This window comes from Notechis scutatus, chromosome 2, assembly GCF_049901735.1.
Source record: "Notechis scutatus isolate UNSWTSFEM ecotype Mainland chromosome 2, rNotScu1.2, whole genome shotgun sequence".
Taxonomy (NCBI): domain Eukaryota; kingdom Metazoa; phylum Chordata; class Lepidosauria; order Squamata; family Elapidae; genus Notechis; species Notechis scutatus.
Genome location: NC_142010.1, coordinates 37848463 through 37868758, shown reverse-complemented (window position 1 = coordinate 37868758; position 20296 = coordinate 37848463). Strand labels below are relative to the sequence as shown.

The 20296-nt window shown below is 40.8% G+C and overlaps 1 long non-coding RNA gene and 1 pseudogene across 4 annotated transcripts in view; one reads left to right on the top strand and one right to left on the bottom strand.

Annotated features, from left to right (window-relative positions):
- LOC148132001 (uncharacterized) overlaps nucleotides 1-9811 on the bottom strand; it is a 31911-nt gene extending 22100 nt beyond the window's left edge. For 2 of the 3 annotated variants that reach the window (XR_015747484.1, XR_015747486.1), the window contains exon 1: nucleotides 9696-9805. This is a non-coding gene — a long non-coding RNA (uncharacterized LOC148132001). Of the gene's footprint in view, nucleotides 1-9695 lie in introns of all 3 variants that reach the window. The other variant, XR_015747485.1, reaches the window with a different exon arrangement.
- On the top strand, nucleotides 6906-9377 carry LOC148132002 (E3 ubiquitin-protein ligase PDZRN3-B pseudogene; annotated as a pseudogene). The gene has a single exon (XR_015747483.1). The product of XR_015747483.1 is annotated as an E3 ubiquitin-protein ligase PDZRN3-B pseudogene (transcript).
- Nucleotides 9812-20296: the final 10485 nt, after the last annotated feature.

Below are 20296 nucleotides of genomic sequence, written 5' to 3'. Positions count from 1 at the left end.
GGCAGTCTGGGGCATTTTTAAAAATGAGAGAGAGATTTCTATTTTTTTTAAAAAAGCTAACTTCTTTGCAACTTTTCTAAGAATTTCATCTGCCTTCAATTTTTGGAGATGTTTGGCTTATTGTGAAGGATTCGGGACAGGCCTAATATTAGAATGTATTTAGTACTTTTGCAAATGTTGGAATCTTGATATCTCCTTTTTTCTTAAGGAATCCTTTTGGCTAGAATCCCATTGACAGCTGGATTGGTATTTGGCAATGTTTATTTATGTATAAATCCCATCTCTTTGTTTACCTTTGACATACCCCACAGTTCATCCTTCAAATATGTTTTAGGTAGTTTAGACTAAGCATACCAGGTGTCCTCAGCATAGCTCAGTTTTCTAACTTTACTGTACATATGCCCTTTTCTCTCAAGATTCCATTTTCTTCATGCAGAACCAAGTAACTTTTGGGTTGGATTTTCTGGTTTTAATTAATCAATGTCAGTGTTTCATGAGCATATTGAACATTTATTTCTATTTGTTAATTTGATTTGCATCCCATCTTTCATTCAGGAGTTCAGGTCTCATGCCTAGTTCTCCTTCCTCCCCTTTTCTAACACAACATCTTTGTGAGAAAGTTTGGGTTACAGAGAACAACTGGCCCAAAGCGATCCAAAGAATTTCCATGGCTGACCCTGAATTGACCTCAAATCACCCTAGTCTCTATATAATACTTTAACTGCTGCATCACAGCAGTCTGCTTCAGCTCCATAATTCTATAATGGTAGAAGTTAGATCAAGGTACATGTATTGTTCTTGATCTTCTTCTGTCTAACTATAGAAAGATATCAACAGGAATCTCTTTCCTAAGTTTGTACTTCTATACTATAGTTTGATAATGGAGGCTTGGACATCTCTTAAGCTTTGGCTTAAAGTCCTCATGTCCTGTCACTGGAGGCTCATTCACATGAGATCTCTGATAAATGCTATGAGAATGCTTTCCTCTAATCCTTCAGATAGGGGGAAAACACTCCAGTTCTGGTATATTTCATACTAGCTTCATTGCCAAATGCTATTCTGCTTCAGTAATGAGAGCAGTGCTGTTTTTACAGATGCCAATAAACATGCTAATAAAAATGATCAATGAATTCCTCTGGCTTGTTTCTCCTAGTGTTAAATATTCTCCCTAATGTGAAATGGGGATGGGAGAAGAGGTAAGAATATGAGAGTATATGTATGAAGGATTTGATGTCAACATTTTATATGCCCTTCCCATTTGTATAGAAGCTATAGTCTATGAAATGGTGCTTCATTCCTTTTAGGCATAATCGTCCACCGGGGACTCCTTCCTCTTAAACTTGCTTATGGGAAGGATGGTATAGGTAGATTCCACAAGGTATGATGGATCTCTTAGAATAGCTTAGTTCTTCTAGGCTAAACAATTAATTTGGCTGAAGAGGGAAACAATATCCCTATAAAGAGACACCCCCCCTCCAAAAGTTGCTTTGGGAAACTACACACCCTCTTTGGAGTCAATCCCATCTCTCCTTGTTCTTTAATTCCAGTTCTCCTTTCTCCCTGTAGGTGAAATGTGTCAAGGCATGTCATGGAGGGGAGGGGTTCCTTTCTTTGTTTCTGAAACCCAAGAGCTTATCTGGCTTTGGTGTGCATTGACCATCTGTTTGGTGTGCATTCCTTGGCTTCCACTATACAATCTCTTCTGCAAACCAAGCCAAAATAGCCATGGAGGGCTACACTGAGTGACTGGAGAGGCACAGATGTCCACTGCAATAAGACATTTTAGGAGAAGAAGAAAAAAAATGAACTGCAATAGCTAAAAAATTAACCCAGGCTACCCATGATGTGAGCTAAGGATGAAATGAATGCAAAATCATGAGGACCGGCCAGCAAGCATCTTTGAGTGAAAAGACAATCAGCCCTGTATAGCTTCTGAATTTTAGGATAGTTGTTCCAATAAGCATAATTAATCTCAATGTATGTGATACTGGATGTCTTTCTGTAGCATTTTACACCTACAATATGTATTTCTCATGTGGGCCTGATTAAGCTTAATGCTTGATCTCTTTAATAAATCAGTTCTGTTTCCTGGCTGATAATCATCCATTGTATTCTGAAGTCTTCCTCATTTACAAGGCATTTTGAATAGCTTTGTTCTGGTTATTTAAAGTTGTTTAGAAAGCTGACTGACTGTTATCTTTGGCAAGTTAAGTCAACTATTGGTCAATATTGCATTGTCATCACAATCTTCTTGGTGATGTCTATAAGCTGCAGCAAAAGGGACTGGATCCAAGGTTACAGTTAAGTAACCACCCTAATTCCAGACAAGCCTTTAAACAAACAAACAAAACAAATATATTGCATTTGATCAGTGAAGTATGAGTCCATCCTATATATTATAACTTCTTCACTTAGGAAGAAAATTATTTTCCAGACCTTCAATATTCTTCTGGTGTGGTCTTGCTTAGTTGCACTTCATTATACCTTCAGAATGAATGAAGATTATATTGGTATGGAAACAGATTTTCTGAGAATGAAGCTTTCCTGGCCGTATGACTTGCACACATAATTCTCAGTGACAGTAATGGGACAGTAATAGACCACACAACGCACAAAACATATTTTCCATAAGGAAACCCAGGCAGCATGTGGAAATTCCATTGCTTCTTTGCAACAATTTATAATCCAGCTGGCAAAATGAAGTCTTTGTAAATGGAACCATCTCCATGGGTTGAAATAGTGAACTGCTTCCTTTGTCCACAAGCTCTTTACATATAAGTCCCACTGGTTCTAACCAAAGGGCCTTCAGGGGATAATAATATTTATTTATTGTAGAAGTAATGAACACTTTGAAATTTTAATTCCCAAATTAAAAATGTTCTGGTCTCAGAAAACAATTGTCATTAAAGTCCCTTTCCTGGATACTTCCACAGCGTTTCATTCTTCTATTACTGTAAACCAAATGTGTCAGACTCATGTAATCCAATACTGGGTATTGGACTAGCTGTAGCTCTCAAAGGTGTCAGCCTGATCTCAAATCTAAATGCCTGGGAACGTTTATAGAATGCCTGCAACAAATGGGATCTTTGACATGGCAAAGCAAGTGTTCACTCCACAACATTAGTGGCCATGTCACAGAAACATCTTGGTTGCATAAACCAACTGTGACTATGGCAATATGGGGAAAGATGCTGAATGCACAGTGAATTGGATGCAGACTGTTCAATGTTAAACAAAGGAAATCAAATTGTATAGATGGACACAATATGGGTAGCATATTGGATACTTAAAACATTTCATAATATCTAGAATTTTAAGATAATAGATGTGCTATTTTATTTATTTAGCCTCTTCATAGGTTTTGTAGGGGGCAAATTTATTATTTAATACTTTTAAATTACCCCACGATGCGGAAAAGTTACAGGCCTATATTTCAAGCATGTTTAACAAATAAATAAATCTTACATTTTAATACTATATAGAAGAAAGAGGGAAAACCATAAAGGAAAAATAGAGCATGTACTGAACATGGAAGCCAAAAGAGCTCAGTTTTTAAATAAAGCAGAATATTCTTCATTTTGAGTAATATTCTGTAAAAGTTAAATCAGGGGTATCAAACTCAAGGCCTGGGGGTCAGATCCATCCTGCAGGGTGTTTATATCTGACCTGTGAGGCTGCCCTGGACAAGCAAAGGACAAGCCTGTGGTGCCACTGCCAGTGAAAACGGAGCTTGGGAGTGGCACGCACAGCCCTCCCAAGCTCCGTTTTAAGCTGCAATGGCCTCCTGCAACCCTCTGACAGTGAAAATGGAGCTCAGGAGGACCGTGAGCACTCAGGCCACCACAAGTGCCCCTGACATGAGTGATGTTGAGCTGGCCACACACACCCTGGCCATGCCCCCCCTGCTCCCCTGATATGGCCCTCAGTGAAATTGAGCTTGACAGCCCTGGGTTAGATGATTTTATAAAACTTTAATTCAAAAATATTAGCGAAATAGCACTCAGAAAGAATACTCATCTTTGCTGTTCATTTTTTTTTATTAATTACCTGCATGAGGAATTGGAGGGAATGTTTATCCAAACAGCAGATTATAGAAACTGTCAATGCATTGTTGATTTATATACTTTCACTGTTGATCTTGGCCATGTTCATCCTTCTTCCTGTACATTCCTTGTTCCCACTGAAATTTTGTCCTTGCAGTTTCAGATTTCTTATATGGAAAATCAGCAACTAAATGTTTCAAAAGTTCTAATTTAGTCATGTCATAAACATTATAAACAACTATAGCACTCTGGAAGATCCTCAACTTTTTATCATACCATCTGATTTGGGGACCTTCATCCAGCACTATTTCTTTGACTTTCTCATGTCTATCCATGTCGTTTTTTTGGGAGGAGTCATGGTGACACAGTGGTTAGAATGCAATATTGCAGGCTAATTCAGCTCACTGCCACCTTAAGGTTGACTTGGCCTTCCATTCTTCCAAGATTAATGAAATGAGGACTCAGATTGCTGGGAACAATATGCTGATTCTGTAAACCACTTAGAGAGGGCTGTAAAGCACTATAAGTCTAAGTGCTATTCTTATAGCTATTGCTAAAATGCAAGCATGATTTACCACTGCTTTCTCCATGCAACATGAAATGCCTTTGCCATTGTCAATAAAGTAATATCTGCCTCCTAGGATACATCTTCCGGTATCATTGCTCCCTTGATACAGGTAACTCCTGTTGGCTAGGATAACCTTCACATTTTGGATGATCCTGCTGGGAATAAATAATCTTGGCATGGCATGCACCTCTTGCCATCCTTTATTCATCCCTCCCAGGAACACTTACACACAATTACACAACCATTATGAGGCATCATAAAAAAGACAGCAAAGGAAAAGAGGACAAATGGTTGCATATCTCTCTGCTGTAAAGCAAGGGTATTTCTGAAGATGGCTCTGAAGCTCAGCCATTACTTGGATATAATTGCTTGGGCGCTGAATTGCTGAATCTTTTTCCTTCCTTTCTTACCCTGCCAAATAATTTATCTCCCTAACTCCTTTCTGTTTGTTGCAAGGAGGAAAGATGACGGTGATGGCTGTCATGTGTGTGTATGTGTGTATGGATTTTCCCTAGAATGGTTGTCTTTTGCTTTCTGTCTTACTTTGGTGTGTGACTCCAAAAATAAAGCAAAGGTTTAAAGATGCTATTTTTCAGTATCTTACAGGAACATGTCATGGCATTTTGTTACATTTTCAACATTGTGTGTATTATACATTTTGGTGACACAGAGTGAGTAGGGGATATATAACCCATTTAGTGACTTATACTTATATTAAGTCTGAGTCAGTAATTCTAAGTTTAGAAGCCAGGAAGACAAGCTTACAAAATTTTATTTCTGCAACTAATATTCTTTAACCGATAAATTCTGTAGTGGGAAGTAGAATATCCTAAACCAGAGCCTTGAAGAAAACCGGTTTCACACCCCTGACACACTCTTCTCTGTGGGCCGGTGGGGGAGAGCGGCAATCAGCGGGGGACAGAATGGATGCCTCCTGCAGCACCATGCCGGCCGAAAATGGGCCGTATGGCCCTTTTTTGGCCCATTTTTCAGATCAGTTTTCAGCCCCGTTTCTGCCGGCAGAGTGCTATGGAGAGTGAAAACGAGGCACGAGGGGCCACAGGTGGCCTGTTTTTGTCGCCAAAAGCACCTTGGGCCAGTCCTTTGATAGTTCCAGGCCGGCCCTGCAGGCTGAATTTAAGCACCCCATGGGCCTTGAGTTTGATGCCCCTGTCCTAAATTGTGTTTAAATTTAAGCTTGATCCAAATACTTTCCTGGGTCAGTTTTCATCCTGTTACCTTTGCAGTTTCTCTCTTCTTTTCCCCATGACCTTGTCTGCAATAATCTCCTTTCCGATGGACATTTCTTCAATTTAGAACAAACGAAGGTGCAGATGTGATATGAAATGGTTAGAGTTACTTTTATGAAATTTTTGAGCTTAGCCTGCATTACCTGCCTCCTGACTATTTTAAAAATGCCTATAGACATTATCTTTTCAGCCTCATCTGCTGATTCCCCATCTCCAGTCTGCTCAAGACTTACGAAGTGCACAAAGATCCTTTTTGTCATCCTGCATAAAATTGGGTACCATTGGATAGTCATGACAGCAATAACTCTGGTCTTTCTACAAAGAAAATCCTAGGTCCAATCTCTGGTATATTCAAACAGGGTTGGAAGTTCTTTACTCTGACTCTTGGAAAACTATTTTGATTAGCAAAAACTCCCTCCCCCATTTATTATTTTTGCCCTCTGAGACTTTCAAGCACACATTTCTGTACCTAGAGAACTTCTAGTGAACATCTAGGACACAGTTCCTCAGTGGGAGGGAGGAGGTGGTACGTGGTCTTGATAAAGTAGTTTGTTCATTTAATGCTTGGGAAAACCCTATCAAGCACACCTCTTACATTTCAGAGAGTTGGAAGGAATTTTATACATCAGCCACAAACCTCTACTCAGTGAATATGTCACCACAGAAAGTTAGGCAATCTCTAGTTGAAGTCCTGCAGCAATTACACCACCCGTCTTGGGGATTTGTTCCACTGACAAAGCATCCTGTAATTTAAACCCATTACATTTAGATATGCTCCTTTGGGTAGCAAAGAGCAAGTTTTTTTGTTCTCTTCCACGTGATAGGTTTTTTTTTAAAAAAAAGATTATCTGATGAGTGTGATTGTGCCCCATCTCTTTCTAGGCCAGTGGTGGTTAACCTTTTTAGCACCGAGTGCCGAAATGGGAGTGCACGTGCATGCCGGCCAGCTGGTCTTCTTGCGCGCGTGCACATTAGAAACCAAAAGATCAGGTGGCTGGCATGCATGCACACGCCGGGAACTGCTCTTCCAGCGTCCAGTGCTCCCACATACACGAAGATCAGGTGGAATAGCAACGGGTGACGGCTGGTGTGCCTGGAGAGATGGCTCTGCGTGTCACTTCCAACACGCATGGCATAGGTTCACCATCACAGTTCTAGGCTAAAGATATCCAGTTCCTTCAGATTTCTTTCTTTTTTGTGTGTGAGAATTGTTTTCTGAATCACTGACATTCTTCATTGCCTTCATTTATGTGATTTTTAAAGGTTCCCAGAAACTGAGATAGTCTTGTATTCCAGATGAAAAGTGATGAACACAAAATATAGAAATATTACTTATGACTAAAAAAACAGAGGTGGTTATTTAAACAGGTTCTAATCAGTTCTGGAGAACCGGTAGTGGAAATTTTGAGTTGTTCAGAGAACTGGCAAATATCACCTTTGACTGGCCCCACCCCATCTATTCTCTGCCTCCCGAGTCCCAGCTGATCTTCTTTTGTTGCCCACCACAGGAGAACGGAACTGGAAATCAGGTTAGTGGGGTGGGGAGGGAATGGGGATTTTGCAGTATCCTTCCCCTGCCACAGCCACCATGCCATGCCCACAGAACCAGTAGTAGAAAATTTTGAAACCCACCGCTGCTAAAAAAAAAAAAAAAAAAAGCCTACAATTATATCAACATTGGTCTCTTTTTTCTTTCTTTAAAGCATCATCAGACTGCTGTTTCCACATATACAAGAGTCAAGCCAAGAATTTCTTTCCCTTTGATTATGGGTCCTTATTCTATGAAAGTTGTATTGAATTGCATTTCCAAGGGATTAGCATTTCCTGTTAAGTTCTGTCACCTGCAAGTTTGACAAAATGCTGTGGGAAACTAACCGCACCAAAAGAAATGTCCTCTTTCTGCATAGCACATTTCAAGTAAACAGGGTACTCTCCAGCTCCATTGCCCCAGCTATTTCTTCAAGGAGAAGGAAAAAAGCCAAATAGGTTTATTTGAGATGATAGAGACAACCTTCTTGCACATAATCCGAAGGGATCCCCCGAAAGCCACAAATTGCTCCAAGAGCCTCTCAGCACAAGACTTCACAACCCATCAAACAAAGAAAGTTTCAAGCAACTGCCGTCTACCCTTCCCTGTGCAAACTCCTGAATGCTTCAACCGAGACTCCCCCCCCCCCTTTTCTTTTTCTTCATATATCCGGCGAGCCATACTGCTGATTATGCTCATGAATAAACAGCATTCTCAGCTTCAGGGAATCAGGCCTCCTCCCTAAAAAAAAAAAAAACAAGAAGAAGCTAAAGAAGCTAAAGAGAGCCAAAAAAGGCGAGAGCAGGAGGGGTTTGGGAAAGGCCGTGCGTGAGGGGAAGGAGGGAAGGGAGGTGGGCGAAGGAAGGCCTGCGCTTTAACTCGGATCAATGCGGTAGAGGATTCCTCTCCAGCCTTTGCAAGGAAGTCTGAGGCAATTAGTTCAGTCAGTAGACAGCCTGCAGTCAGCCAGTCTGGGCTGCTCTTCGTGCCTCGCAAGGAATGAGAGAGGAGAGCGGTGAGAATAAATGTCCGGTGACCTCTGCTGTTGGGGCTTCTTCTCTCGAAGGAAGATTTTCTTTTTCCTTTTCCCCCCCTTTTCTTTTTCTCATCGGACACCGTGTGATTTGGAACGCTTTTTTTTTAAATATACACCTATATATATACATAAAACTAGCTGATTAAAACCGCGGCTTAATCTTATTTCTCACCCCAGAGAAGTGGGGGAGTTTGGGTGGGTCCGTGCGGTCGGGGGAACGTACGGACGGACGGGACGGAGGCGTTCGCCTTGCGGTCGCTGAAGGCGGGGAGCGATGGGGTTTGAGTTGGATCGCTTCAACGGGGAGGTGGATCCCGACTTCAAATGCAATCTGTGCAACAAAGTTTTAGAGGACCCTCTCACCACCCCTTGCGGTCATGTGTTCTGCGCCGGCTGCGTCCTGCCGTGGGTCGTGCAACAAGGCAGTTGCCCGGTGAAGTGCCAGCGGATGTCCACCAAGGAGCTGAACCACGTCCTGCCCTTGAAGAGCCTCATCCTCAAGCTGGACATCAAGTGCGCCAACCGCGAGCGGGGTTGCGAGAAGGTGGTCAAGCTGCAGCATTTGGCCGAGCACGCCGAGATGTGCGACTACTCGCCGGCGAAGTGCCGCCATAAGGGCTGCGCCGAAGTGCTCAACTTGCGCGACGTGGACGCGACATATGCGCGAGAGCTGCGAGGCCCGGCCGGTGGGCATCTGCGAGCAAGGCTGCGGCTTGGTGCTCACCCATCGCGAGCGCAAGACCGGCTCCCACTGTTGCCTGCAGGCGCTTAAGGCGCACAACGGCGCCCTCCAAGCCAAACTGGCCGGCCTGGAGAAGGAGCTGAAGAAAGAGGCGCTGCGGGCGGGCAAGAGGGAGAAGTCGCTCCTCTCGCAGCTATCGGCCGTGCAGCTAGAGCTCCAGATGACAGCGCTGCGTTACCAGAAGAAGTTCACCGAATACAGCACCCGCCTCGACTCGCTCGGACGTAGCCTGGCTGCCTTTTCACCCAGCAAGGTGAGTGCGACGCCCCCCCGCCCCCCGAGCGGGAGGCACTATGACCGCCTCCCCCGCTGCCTCTCGCCCTTCACCCCTTTTTTTTCCTGAAGTCACTTGTCCTCTCACGGGACGCCCCCGGTGGGGGGGAGCCCTATGGTGTCTTAAAGACTGCCACCAATGTCTTTGGACCGTTCGCCTTTGGAATCCTAACCTTAACCCTAATCCTAAAGTTGCATTCACTTTTGAGCATTCATGGATAGGATTGCTCTGCAGATGTGTGAGCTTTGACTTACCTGAAGGCCTCTCGGATGTGTGCGTAGCTTTCTCAAAATCTCTTTTGCAATTCATATCTGTGGGATGCCCTAGTTATTGAAAGCTAGGTTACACAACCCAGTTTTTTTTTTTTAAATCCTTCCTTTCCAGCTCTTTCTCCTCCCTCTCCCTCCCTCTCTCCCCTTCCCTCCCCCCCCTCTTTCTTTCCAAACATTACATCCCAAATGTTCTGGCCCCTTTTATGCACCTCCCATATTCATCCCTGCAGGATAAATTCTTTTGAATGTTCTTTTGAATGTGGTAACCTCCAAATGTGCCAGGCCTTTGCATTTGAGTGAGGTCAAGAATAGTTTGGCACAAATGTTTTGGTGAGAGGAAACATCCCTCTTGGGGGGCGGGACAAAATAAGACCCTGAGGTTGTCATATGAGTACCAGACATTTGGCATCTTGTATCTGTACCTTGGGAATCAGCAAACAAATCAAGGCAGAAGGAAGAGTGAGGAGACAGGATATTTGTTGTTTATTTTCTTCTCTTTTCCTTATTACTGAGAGTTGGAGGGAAAGAGTTCTCTCTCCTCTTTTTTCTTTGAAATCTGTTTAGCCCCCTCCAGTCTCCCTCTAACTCTCTCTCTTCTTTACAGACATATCTGTCAGCTGCAGTTTCAGCCAGCTGGTGGGCTCAGCGTGAAGGGCAAATATTTACAGCTAAGCTGCTCTCCACTAACTTAGGAGAAACAGGACCTGCAAAACAGAGATTTGGTGGGTGGTGGATATGTAATCAGAGTTTAAGAACCTCTACCAAGTTCTTTTGCTCTTTCTGGTGCTTTCTGGGAAGGGGAGAATGCAAGTGCAACTTATCTCATATCCACAAAAAGTTGCTTTTGTGGACTTCTTTCCTTTACACAATTAGGTTTTATTATAGACACTTCTTATTGAACATGTGTTTACCCTCCCCCCAAACAATAGTTTCTTCAATCATGACTGATTTTGAGGGGTTTTGCAGTTTCCCCCAATTCTAGCAAAGTTGAGCAGTGGCTGGGAATTATAAAAATCAAAGTTTACTCATCCAGAGATCCTGGATTGGTGAAGAGAGTTAGTAGAGAGTTTGAAATAATTTAATGTTTTGATCATAGAAGGAAAAAAAAACCTTAATGCCATTTTTTGAAACAAAGGCATGGATATTCAAGAGGCTTGCTTTTTTATTCATTTATGATCATTTGGACGAGTTACAATGGCAAGCCATACATTTTCTCTTAAATTTAAAAAAAATACTACAGTTCTCTGGATAATCCTTAAAGCCATCAGCATTTATTGCTGTAAAACAACCGGAGTTCATGCAGATTACAGTGTATATAAATAGTAAATAAATAAAAGCGAAATCATAAATGGTGGCTCACTTAAGGAAAATAAAAGATAAACCAGATCAGCGTTTCTTTCTTGCTTCTCTCCAAAAGGAAATGTTGATACCACAGTTGGGATGATATCACTCAGGGTGATAGCAGGAATTGGTAATTATGTAGAAAGATCACCATGTAGCTTTGGTAACAGCTGTTTCTCATTATGTTACAGAGTGTGGCTGTCCATTAACATATCTAAGTTCATCTATTACCAAAGGCACATGTGAAATCTCTTTTAGGATCTTGAGAAAGCAGAATGATAAAATGGAGTTTGTCCTTTGTAGTTTGTAAAAATCTCTTGATTCAGTGCTACCCTAATGAATGATCTATTTTTTTACTCCAAAATGGCTAGGGAAAGAAAGTGTAACTTTTAATGAGCATCTTATAACTGAACATTGGTTTTTAATTATTTAACTTTTTAAAGTTGCCTAACATTCTCTGACTTGATGGAAAATATCATTAAATATTTGTAAACACACTAAAAAAAAAACAACCAAGGAAGATGCAGTGGAATACAACACAGCAATGGAGGAGTCAATGCAGCAGGACAGACATGGCTCAGTATTGCCTTCTAATATGTTTCTTTGACTTCTCATTCTAGTCTACTGGGTACAAAATGTGACATTCCAGGGAAAAGAAAAACAGCTTTGCCTAACACTGAGTATATTATGTATATTTGGCCCCATATTTTAGGAGAGATGGTGACAAACTGGAGCATGTCCAAGGACAGGGCTACCAAACTCCCAGGGATGCGTCACATGCTGGCCACACCCACACCCGGTTTAGTGCAGAGGAAAAAAGTCCCGCTAGGTCACATGATGCTGCTGTGAAGATGTGAGTTTGATACCCTTGTCCTAGGAGAACAACTAGGTTTGCTAAAAGGTTTGTAAGAAAACAGAAGGAATGATTGGAAATGTTGAGTGCATGGAGAAGACTGTGGGGAGATATGATAAGCTTTCTTCAGGTAACTACCTCTATTATACCGGTAGAAGATAGGGTAGGATGTGGTTCTCCATATCTGGGTTAGATTTTCATTTATCCATTATTTTGGTTCATACTAATTTTAGACTATATAAAGAACTGTGGTTTCAGATCAAAGTAACTGTTCAGTTCTTATCTGAGAGCAAAAGGAAACCAATGGCCAGAAATTTGAAGTTTCTTCAACTTGCTTCCCCCCGGTAAAATTGACAGTTCTTAAAATTGACTGTTTTAAATAAACTTTCAATCCAATCATTCTTACTAGAAAGAGTCAATATTGTAAGAGTTCAAGAAGTAATTGTCCCATATTGCTCATTCACATTGTGGACCGGGATAGCTAAGACTATGCCAATGTGACTTGATGGTAATCCAGCAAACCTCAATCATCATTGTGGTCTCCTTGTAAAACTAAATTCCTGAGGAAAATTCAGTGAGCTGTAACATTCAGGATCTGCATTCATTTTCAATGTACAACTTTATGTTCATTTTTTTTAAATTTCCTATTCTGTGGAATTCCATACCTTCATTTGTATACTGCTGGTACGGTACTAATCTGATGACTTTGATGTTGAAATGAAACTTTTTGTTTCCTGATGTTTCTTTAATCCAAGCTAGGTACATAGCTGTACTGTGCTCCCTGTCCTGGATGCCTAAATGAAAACCAAACGTCCTTACCAAATATGATGCTATTACTATCTATACACTGAATATATATTAGTATCTTTCCCCTTTTTAAATTTATATTTTTGCTCTGTCCCTCAGTATGAATGTTAATTGATGATTTGCTTTGGGGTCAGCCTTCTATTTTATTTATTTCTATGGCCACCCATCTCAATCAATGACTCTGGGTGATTTGCAGTTTCTTTAATTTCTCTTGCAGTTTCTCTTGCCATGAAATCAGTGTCTGAATATCTGGATCTAGAATTTGGATACCTGTTAAGGTTGTAAAATGCAGATAACTTTTGTAGTTTCTTATAAGTTATTTATTAGCATATTGGAATAATAGAATTAAATCTTTGAGATCTCATTCTGAAATGTGCAATTGTGAGAAAAATGCTATATGCATTTCTCAGTCTGTTTTCATAAGTGTGCAGACAGGGAATGATCTCATCACTGGAACATGTAATGTCTGAATTGACTTTTGGTCTTGTAACAGGGCTGGGGCATTATTAAATTACCCAACTGGACACTTGCTATTTTCTTGTTTAAAGTCTTTGATAGCGTGCAGCAATGTTTTCATCAGATTTATGGACACAGCTGGATAATATGACTGTTTGTTTTCAGCCTGCCCATAAAAAGGCTGTTATGCAGTTTTCAGAAAAAAGGCAGCATGTAATCTGCAGAAAGCCCAAAGGTGTCAAGTCACCATAAAAGTGTGGCACAGTCTTCAATCAATTACATGTCTTTCACAGCCTTTTGGGCAACCTTCCAAGGTTAACAATTTCGGCCAAAAGAAGTGCAATTAGAAAATATACATCTTTAAATACTGAAGAAATACAGAGTCAAACCACTGCATGGTTATAGATTTGTTCTACTTTCTCGCCTATGTGGGGAGTGAAAGGATGGCAGGTTTCCAGTATTTTGATCCCTGGATTATTTAATCAGACCGCGATGTCAACATAGTTATGTGCAGCAAAGGGCAAAGTTATAAACAAATGGCAGGCGGGAATACTAGCTCAGGGATTAGAGTGATACTAAGATATTCTGCAACAGTTAATGTAAAACGGTTTCATTCATATGCCCACTATGTTGCACCATGTCAAAATAAGCTTATATAAAATACTAATTGTCCCAAGAGCAGCTGTATTTTTTGCTGTGTTTATTAGTATTAAAACATTCAATGTACAATTGGACTATAAATATATATACGTATGTCTGTCTGTCTGTCTATCTATCTATCTATCTATCTATCTATCTATCTATCTATCTATCTATCATCTAGTTATTCGAGTTTTCTCCCACGTAAAATTGGAAGTATCTAGGCGACCTTTCGATGAAGTGTCATTCATCACCTTCAGGCTTGTGTCTTCGGCTTTGTGCTTCTCAGAGTAATGTGAGCTTGCAGCTGCTTCTTCCTTTTAACTGCTAGTGGGGGCGTGACTTGATTGGGTGGGGGCGTGACTGTGTTCTGATTGGGTGGGGGTGTGTTCTCATTGGTTGGGGGTTTGGCTGTGTTCTGATTGGCGGGGGGTGTGTTCTGTTCAGGTGGGGGCTTGGTTGTGCTCAGGTTAGTCTTAGTTGCCGGGGAATATGAGCTGGTGAGCTGTGATCCTATTGTTTGGCTTCGCATTCGTGGTCGCGCCACATCTTCATGGTGGGCGTCTGTTCACTTCATGTATGGGTCGGAGGGGTTTGAAGCAGGTAGTGATGCAGCTGCAGTAGGGGACTATTAGACATTCTATTACATTAGCGACTTCCCAATATATGGCACCTGGCTAAGGTGGCATAGTCAATGCACAAACATATTGTAAAAATGCAGATATTTAAGTGCCTTCTTGAATACTGTTTAGAGCAGTGGTTCTCAACCTTCCTAATGCCGTGACCCTTTAATACAGTTCCTCATGTTGTGGTGACCCCCAACCATAAACTTATGGCTCGGTTCCTAAGACCATCGAAAATATGTGAAAGGGTCGTTCGACTCCCAAAGGAGTCGCGACCCACAGGTTGAGAACCACTGGTTTAGAGTATCCTCTACTGGGAGATGATGTATTCCAGAATGTGGGCAGCACAAGAGAAGAGGCATCATCAAGCCCTCAATTTATTTGGAGAAGGTGCTCTCAGCATATTTGTCTCAGAGAACTCGTAAGACAGGTCAAAATAACTGAGGTGAGACTGTCTTGAAAGTTCTTGTTAGCTGATCCTTATAGGGTGATAACCAGAAGTTTGAATTGGACCCCAGAAGGAAGAGTGAATGGGCTCAAAGGAAGGGAGAAACTTGAGTGTTATTGTTGGAAGACATTGATCTGCTCCTGGAAAAAAAAACCGATTACAAATATAAAGAACAAATGTCAGTGTCTGAAAAGGTGTATTGACAATGGAAGGAATTATAGTTTGTTCACGAGTGTAGGAGATATGAGAGGTGTGATAAATAATGTTGGTGTTGGCTGGACATACATGGATTGTCTTTATTCTTTCTTTTTTTCTTTTTCTTTTTCTTTTTAAGTTTTTATTTTATTAACTTTAAACTTTTTGTAGGTTTTTAAACTTTTTTAACTTTAAGTTTCTTTTGCTTATTACTTTTCATTGTTCTCTGCTTTACACACCGTTTATTCAATACGAAGGATATCCGTTCTTTGCTTTTGATAAGGTGGTCTTATACATTTAATAAATAAATGTCAAATAATAATAAACTCTAAAGGGCATACAACTTCTCTTACCTAGCGATCTAGAAGGCTTTTTAGAGTTTATCTGGTATACACCACAAATTATTTAAGGTAAAACCTCAAATAACAGAAGTTTTGGGAAGAGGGGTTTGAGGGTTTTAAGGGGTAGAATGGGTGACTTCAGCCTGTACAAGGCCAACATTTCCCATTTGGTGTCTTAAAATCTCACAACTCTAAAAATGGAAGCAAACAAGTAAGCCAGGAGGCAAAAAAAACCCCCACTGCTACTTGTCTCACTTAGGAGGCTGCAGCCTTTAGAACTTACCTTCTACCACCAGTTTATTTGGTAATGGTGATTCCATGGAAACAACTGTTCATATTTTGATGTTTGTTCTTTTACTTTTATTTTCCCAAACAACCATTATTACCAGCTTGGAATACAGAGTTATTTTGTAAGAGCTTGACTCCGCTGTGGGAAGACCACGTACCAAAAACATTGTATTTGTTTTAGGATCAGATGATTTGAGTTGGGGGTGGGGTGACCATGACATTTTGCAGCAAAATCTCTTCTTCTCTTAACAATCAGTGTGATTGACAGAGAAGATATTTAGTCAGTCTAGGAGAGGGGAGCACTTTCTGCATTCTTTAAAAATGTTCATTTCTGGAGGGGCAAGAAAGTTGCCACAGCTTTGAAAGCACATCTGGTAGAATTATCAATATGGGTTTTCCTCCTCCCCTTTCTAATTATTCTGCTAAAATGCAAACAGTTATGAAACTAGGATGCATAGCAAAGTTGATGCGAACAATGTATACAAAACTTTGCTAACTTAACTCCCAAACTTAATTGGTTACTATATAACACTGCCATTTTGTTCTTTTCTTATAGCATCATTGGAATTAGAAGTAGCAATGGAAAGCTTTCCCCCCTGCTTTAATCATGGCTTCAATTCTAAATGAAATCTAGAATCGGTTTCTTGGTTAATATAATTATTTTTTCCTCCATCAAGCAATGGAAAATAGGGTAGAATTTTGTGACAATGACATCCTTATGTTTTCTGTACTTACTAGATCATAGAAACTGTCTCCTAGGACTGGATATTTTTGGTTTTTTTTCCCTACTTTTGTTTCTTCTGGAAGAGGTAAGTATGCAATAAATTATAGTGAGCAGACTGGATTTTGACTCTGCAGATTGGATTTTGATGATACACAGTATCAGACATTCAGAGATTGAGATAATAAACATGTTTAGCTTATATGAAAAAGAATCTTGGTAAAATCAGTGGTATTTACATATAATTAAACTTGAGGCATTGTGATACATTGTTCTTTGAAGTCTAACTTAGTAATATTTTCCAAAGATTACTTTGTTGTCCAATTTTACAGGTTAGTAGGAATTTCTAAGAGTCTGTAATATTTACTAGTTGATTTTAGCTCTATTCCCTTTTCTTTCAAAGCAGTGACAGGAAAATATGTGACCCTTCAGCTTACAGAATATTTCTGAGGATTAATATAACTTGATTGACAGTTTCATTATTAACCTGCAAAAAGAAAAAAGAAATATCATAGGACCTGGAGCTCTTTTAGTCCAACCCCCCTATTCAGGACAGGGGTCTCTATAGCATCCCAGACAAATGGATGTCCAATCATTTTTTTTAAAAAAACATCCAACAATCAGGAAGGAAAGCTTTTCCACTGATTAATTTTTCTCACTTTAGGAAATTCCTCCTTATTTCCAAGTCTCCCTTTGACAAGCTTCCACACATTTCTTCTTGTCCTTCCTTCAGGTGCTATGGAAAATAAATTGATGCCCACTGGTCATCCAACTCCAAATCCATCTGGTGGTGATACTGCTAGTGTCTTCAATAATGAATTGGGCAAATACACTGGGAAACCAATTTCATTAAATTTAGATCCAAAAGTCACCCCAAGATGACTAAAAGCATGGCGAGCGCCCTTCGCACTCCGCCCAAAAACTACCAGAGGACTGGAAAAGAGTTGATGTGGTTCCCATCTTCAAAAAGGGGAAAAAAAACAGACCCAGGAAACTATAGACCAATCAGCCTAACATCAATACCTGGGAAGATACTGGAAAAGATAATAAAAAACCAGATCTGCCAACATCTAGGAACAAATAAAGTAGTAACTAGCAGTCAGCACGGGTTTGTTAAAAACAGATCATGCCAAACCAATCTTATTTCATTCTTCAACATAGTGCCTAAATTAGACCAGCGAAATACTGTGGACATAATATATTTAGAGTTCAGCAAGGCATTCGACAAAGTAGACCACAACCTACTTCTTAATAAGCTAGAAAAAAGTGGAATAGATAGCACCACCACTAGATGGACTCGCAACTGGCTGACAAACCGCACTCAACGAGTAGTCCTTAATGGGTCTAAGTCTACATGGAGGGAAGTAAGCAGTAGGGTGCCACAAGGTTCCGTCTTAGGCCCAGTACTCTTCAATATCTTCATTAACGACCTAGATGAGGGAATAGAAGGGGAACTTACCAAATTTGCAGATGATACTAAGCTGGCAGGAATAGCTAACACCCAAGAAGATAGGCTTAAGATCGAGATGGATCTTGACAGACTAGAACACTGGGCCATATCTAACAAAATGAAATTCAATGTAAAGAAAAGTAAAGTCCTACACTAGGCAAGAAAAACCAAAAGTACACATATAGACTGGGTGAAACCAGGCTCAATAGCAGTAACTGTGAGAGGGATCTTGGAGTCTTAGTGGACAACCAGCTAAATATGAGCCAGCAGTGTGCTGCAGCAGCCAAAAAAGCTAATGCAGTCCTAAATTGTATTAACAGAGGGATACAATCATGATCAAGACAAGTACTAATACTACTTATAAAGCCTTAGTAAGACCACACCTAGAGTACTGCATCCAGTTTTGTTCACCACATTATAAAAAAGATGTTGAGACTCTAGAAAAAGTACAGAGAAGAGCAACCAGGATGATTAGGGGACTGGAGGCTAAAACATACAATGAACGGTTGCAGAAACTGGGCTTGGCTAGTCTCCTAAAGAGAAGGACCAGGGGAGACATGATAGCTGCTGAAGTCGGGACAGCTCCGGAAAGGAAGAAGCTGAAAGAGAAAGTGTGTCGGCTGGGTGAGAATCTTTTTTTTTTTTTTTTTACTAACTTTCTGAGACTTGAAAGGACACTCTGAATATAAGAAGAAACCTGTGAGATTTTTGACAAAATTGAATAAGCGGCGACTTTTAAAGTGAGGCTTGGTGTTTTTTTTCCTTACTTTTTTTTTTCTTACTGGACTTTATCGTAACTTTGCAGTTAACCGGACTGAATTTTCTTTTATATATATATTTACTTTCTTATTCTCCTTCTTGATTTCTTAATTTTTTTTAGACTAGTGGCTCCCTTTGGTTACTTTTATATATATATATATATACATGTATATATTTTCTCTTTTTTTTTAAACTTAAATTACGTTTTTTCTGGGAGGAGGGGGAAAGTGAGGATAGCGGTCGTCCAATATTTGAGGGGCTGCCACAGAGAGGAAAGGGTCAAGTTATTTTCTAAAGCGCCTGTAGGCCAGACAAGGAATAATGGATGGAAGCTGAACAAGGAGAGATTTAACCTGGAAATAAGGAGAAACTTTCTGACAGTGAGAACAATCAACCAATGGAACAGCTTTCCCTCAGAAGTTGTGGGAGCGCCATCACTTGAGACTTTCAAGAAGAGATTAGACTGCCATTTGTCAGAAATGGGGCAGGGTCTCCCGCTTGGGTGGGCGGTTGACTAGATGACCTATAAGGTCCCTTCCAACTCTGATTATCTGTTATCTGTTATCTTTCAAAGCTTGATGGAACGACTCTTAAAAGGTATTCCTGGAGTCGTTCCATACTTTGATGATGTAATAGTGTCAGCAAGCAATGAAACCACCTTTGTAAATAGCCTGAGAGAAGTATTTAAAAGATTCCAAGTCACAGGCCTCAAGCTTAAGAAAAGCAAGTGCCATTTAGGGGTCCCTAAGATAGAGTTTCTAGGATTCCTGATTGATACTGCTGGATTACATCCTAAGACAGCTAAGGTTCAGGCAATCAAGAACGCACCCACACCAGCCAACAAAACCGAACTGCAAGCTTTCCTGGGCCTACTGAACTTTTACGCCATATTCATCCCCCACAAAGCTTCAATAGCTGAGCCTCTACACAGACTCTTAGATAAAAAAGTCTCCCTGGATTTGGGAGAAAAAAGAGGCAAACACATTTAGAATTGTTAAAGACTTGCTAACTTCAGACTGCGTGCTGATCCAATTCAATGAATGTTTACCCTTGGTCCTGGCTTGTGATGCATCTCCCTATGGAGTAGGGGCAGTTTTGAGCCATTAAATACCTAATGGTTCTAAGGCCCCTATAGCATTTTTCTCAAGGACTCTCACGCCAGCAGAACGTAATTACAATCAAATTGACAGGGAAGCTCTTGCAGCCATTGCAGGTATTAAACCTTTCCATGAATACCTGTGTGGACATAACTTTGAACTGGTAACAGACCACAAATCCCTCCTAGGTATTTTCGCTGGGGACAAACCAACTCCACAAATTCTTTCCCCATGCATGACAAGATGGGCAGTTTTCTTAGCTGCATACTCCTAACTTTATCCTATTGCCCTGGCAAGCACCCCAGGCACCCAGATGCACTGAGCAGATGTCCTCTATCAGGGCATCAGGAACCTGCAGAGGAACCTGACACCAAGTAGTCTATCTTCCTGATAGACCACCATCACCAGTTCCCAATGACTGCTGAAGACATTGTTGCACATTCAGCAAAGGACAAACAATTGTTGCAAGTGCTGGACTAGGTAAAAAGGGGGTGGCCGCAAGGGCCTGTAAATGCTGATTTACGTCCATTCAAGATACAACAGCACGAACGGGCTACCAGCAGAG